Below are 4,442 nucleotides of genomic sequence, written 5' to 3'. Positions count from 1 at the left end.
CACACACACACACACACACACACCTGCCCCATCCTGTCCAGTTACATACAAAGGCAATTTTCCAAATGGGTAGTCATTAGCCTTCCTCCTTTTCCAGGTTGATTTTCTGACAGTTCCATAGCTTTCAGCTGAATCTTTTGTACATCATTTCAGCTGGAATCTACCCTCTGTGTCAGGAAACTCAAGGCTGGAACTGTGAGGCAGCAGCCCTGTAGCCAGCCTCCTTTACCAAGGACTGTGACCTAGATGTCCAGTAAGCCGAGGGCTGCTTTCACTCGCAAACTGTGAAGTCTCAGTCCAGTGGCTTGCTTCCTGGAGGAGAGGGCATTAGCTCCTACCCGTGAATACAGATGTGCCAGAGTCTTCCTAACTCTCACTGTGCTTCTGGCCGTGCAGTCTTTCTCCAAACCCTTTGTAGACAATTCCTTTCACTCATTCTTTAGGAAACATGTAAGTGCCTTAAATGTGCCACTCCCTGACTTAAAAGATTAAAGAAATGTGTAAGAAATGCTTCCACTTTCAGAAATAGATCACTATTAGGCAATGTAAACTGTGCTCTGGTAAAGACAGAAAGCTGGAGGCTGCGCACCCTGTTGACAGGAATGTGAACGGGCCCTCCCCTTCTTTGGAGGGCAATCTGGCGCTAACTTCTGGGATTTGGAATGCAAAAGCTACATTAGTCAACAGTCCCACTGGCTTGACTGGCTCTCAGAAATTTAAGCAGAAAAGGCAGGTGAGGATTGTTGTTGTTTGGGGTTGCTCATTTTGTTTTGCTTGGAAAGGCTACTCATTGGCTACCTGGGAAGGTCACAGTCTCAGCCATGAATAATGGATAAAGAAAAAGATGATCAGGCAATTGCCATAACCACTGTCAAAATCACACCACCAAACTGCCTCGCAACAACATGGCTTATAGCAAATCACCACTACTTGTGAGTGTAAGCTCTGGAAAGAGTGCGGTAACAAATCACAAGCCCACTCTCCAGCCACAGGGAGGCCAAAGGAAAGTGAAATTCTGGCATGTTATGTCTCTACAATGACAAGCAGGCTCTGTCTCCTGTCCAAAATAATAAGAGTAGGGAATTTCCCAAGTCAAGGAACATTTATGGTGCAGGCAGACAAAATTTATGGCTCATACTGATAATCCTAGCTACTCAGGAAGTGAAGATCTGAAGAGCACAGTTCAAAGCCATACTGAGCAAGAAAGTCCTTGAGATTCATATCTCAAGTTCACTACCAAAAATCTGGAAGTGGAGGTATAGTTCAAGTGGTAGCGACCAGCTTTGAGCAAAAAAAGCTAAGAGATGGTGCCCAGGCTCTGATCTCCAGCCTCAGTACTGGTACCAAGAAAGGAAAGAAAATCAAGTCCTACCTGGTCATGGTGACATGTCTATAATCCCAGTGCTAAGGAGGCTGAGGTAGGAGAATAAAGTTTCTAGGTCCACCTGGGCTACCAGCAATATACTTTCCCTCAAAAATAAAAGCATAAAGGTCATCTCCTCAGCAAATACCCACACAAGCTGCCTGACTCCTCAGAGAGAAACAAGTTGGCTACTTGAAAGGGGAAACACCTGCACAGTGATATCAAGATTTGTTAAATGGCTTTATTTACTTTAAAGAAGCATCAAGTAGTCCCAAAACAGCAGCAAGAAATGCACACACAATGCTAATGGTAAATTTAATGTGATTTATTCATACAATAACTCAGGCTGCACTTCCCACAAACACAAAGGTAAGCTTCTCAATAGTGTGGAATAGATGAATTCATAAAGCCTGTTAAGTAAATAATGAGTGTAGAATATAAATCACCTGCAAATGGTTCTGTCAGAAACACACATGAAAAGACAATAAATTAGAGCAAATGTTTTATCAATGCCAACTTCAGGCCTGCTCCAAACCCTGTTGCTTGCATAAATCATGGTCTCTTTTATGGATAGAAAAGCAAAAGTAGGCAACCCTTAGCCTTCATACCTCTTTTTGACCACTTCTTAACTTCCTAGCATGGGATACTCTACCAGAACTTAGCACCAGGGCTCATCCTGTCTGGGTGCTGCTACATCACTACATGCCCAGCACCTGAACATTGTCTCCCTGAAATCCTATGTGGAGCCCACCTATGCCATCTTTGTTATTTCTCGCTTAGAGGCTGCCCTCATCAGAGGATGAAGATCATAACCTAGGATCCAGAATCAAAAAAAGAAAAGAGCATCCTTTGATTCCTCTATGGGCAAGAGTAATCTCAGGCAGGATGTGGCAGGACTCCCGATTAAACTCTGATCCCAAAGAAAACTCTGGAGGGAACATTCCCCACATCCTATATGGCCTATATTTTAGTGAACATGTGAGTGGAAAGTCCATCTGCTCCATCCAGTGAGTAAAGGGAAGAGGGCCTCAGCTGGACATGGACAAAGGCAATGAGGATGTACACCTATCGTGGTAACTCCATGGGTGACCTGAGGACGCAAATTCCCAGTAGCCTTCTCATGTCATGTTCTGAAACTTCCCTAGGAGAACCAATGGGACCCCAAAGGCAGGCGACAATGAGGGAACTATGTTGAGAGCCACAACAGGTCATATCTAATGCTAAAAGAGACCGAGGCTAAGGAAGAATCTAGGTTCTAATTTATCGCAGATGTCAGGCAAGAATTCAAGGGACATCTCTAAAGTGCTGTCCTGAAATTTACATGATTTCATATATTTACATAACCTGGAAGGTGGGTTTGGGGAAAGCAAGAGGTTTGTAGTCTGGGTAAGGATTCATCAATTACCTGGCTCACCATTCAGCACATACCCCAACACCCAAGTGATCAAGATTAATGTAGACCAGGAATATACCCAAAAGAATAGTAGGGACTTGCGGAGGTACATGTACAGCTATTGTAATGGGGCAGCATCATTTGTGAAAGTCCAAGTGTCTGTCAACAAATACATGAAAAAAGTTATGTATGCATACAATGTAATAGTATTCAGTCTTCAAAGGGAAAGAAATTCTGTCAATTGCTATGACCTGGGGGACTTTGAGGACATTATAAAAGCCTATCACAAAAGATAATACTGTATGGCAGCACTTACAGTCAGTCTATATGCACAATAAGCTGGGGCAAAGAGAAAATGAAGAGTTGCTATTTAATGGGACAGGTTCAATTTGGCCAGGAGTTCTTATCTGTATAATAGCATAATACTGCAAACATACTTAATGCAACTGAACCACAAAATGGTTAGGATGGTAAATTATGTATTGCATGTATTTTACCAGCTTTTTAGAAACATATATTGGTGGAAGAAGAGATTTTCATTGTGATATTTCCATGTATGCATACAATATCTCCTGATCTCATCCCTCTTCTTAAAACAATTTCAACAAGTTTCATTGTTCCATTTTCATGTATGTATATAAAGTTCTTTGATTACAGTTGTCCTCCTTTGTACTCTCCATTCATCCCCTCTCCTCTTATTAATATCCACCCCGAAAGAGAATGTGTTATACATTTCTGCCATTAATTTTCTTTATTATCTATAATTACACAAAGGTGTTTGTTTCACCATGGCATTTCACCCAGACATATATTATATTTTACTAAAATTTAATGCTCTCTATTCCTGTTTCTTTCCATGTCCCCTTACCACTCTATTATCCAACAACTTTCACTGTGTTTCCAATATCATTTTCACGTATACACACACACACACACACACACACACACACACACACAATGAATTTTATATTATTCACTGCCCAATATTCTCTTCATTCCCGTGTCCCCAAGCAGGCCCATAGGTACAATCATGTTCTGTATATCTGTCTTTTAGGAATACAATTAATCATTTACAAATTTTAAAATGCATTCATAATTTGAGAATTTTTGTCAAAAAAAAGATCAGTGTGGAAAGACTGGTATAATCATGGGAGCTACTAACTACGAACAATGAAAAAGCATTCTATGAGGAAGGGTGTGGCTCAGTGGTAGAGTTCTTGTCTAGTATCCTTGAGGCCCTGGGTTTGATTCCCAGCACTACAACATTTTTTCTTATTATTTAAGCCATTCAGTGTCACAAACCTGTAAAGCCAACCCTCAAAGGGCAGAAGCAGGGGAAAGAACTAGGAGTTCCAAGCCAGCAGGCTATGAAGAGGTTGTCTCAAAACCAAAGGCTAATATGCTACATCACCAGAGCAAGACCAAGATTGTATGTGGTAACTTTCAGCTAGGGAAAAACAAAATGCTCTAGATCTGTTAGTATGGATATGAGTAGGAAAAGGCATAGAAGTAAATATAAAATGTCACCAGTAGCCACATCCTGAAGAGTTAGCTTCTTTCCATCTTCACCATAGAGTGAAATATGGAAAATGTAGAAATTGACCACATATTATCTCAGTTTTGCTCTTAGAATGGGATGGAAAGTCACAGTTAATATAAAACAAAAACACAAAAAATTCAAAGGCA

This window comes from Dipodomys merriami, unplaced genomic scaffold (genome assembly GCF_024711535.1).
Source record: "Dipodomys merriami isolate MVZ:Mamm:240054 unplaced genomic scaffold, mDipMer1.0.p SCAF_3, whole genome shotgun sequence".
Taxonomy (NCBI): Eukaryota; Metazoa; Chordata; class Mammalia; order Rodentia; family Heteromyidae; genus Dipodomys; species Dipodomys merriami.
Note: the sequence above shows the minus strand (reverse complement) of the source record.